We start from the raw sequence: 200 nt of genomic DNA, 5'->3' as shown, positions 1-200 counted from the left end.
TTTTAAAAAAAAATTTATTTTTTTTTTTTTATTTTATTTTTTTTTTTTATATTTTATTTTTTATATTTATTTATAAGTTTTTTTTTTTATTTTTTTTTTTTTTTTGTTTTTATTATTTTTCTTTTTAATTTTTTTATAATTTTATATATTTATATTTTATTTTATAAATTTTTATATTTAAAATTTTTATTTTTTTTTTT

The sequence above is a fragment of the Penaeus monodon genome, chromosome 22 (genome assembly GCF_015228065.2).
Source record: "Penaeus monodon isolate SGIC_2016 chromosome 22, NSTDA_Pmon_1, whole genome shotgun sequence".
Lineage (NCBI taxonomy): Eukaryota > Metazoa > Arthropoda > Malacostraca > Decapoda > Penaeidae > Penaeus > Penaeus monodon.
This window is presented reverse-complemented; position numbering follows the sequence as displayed.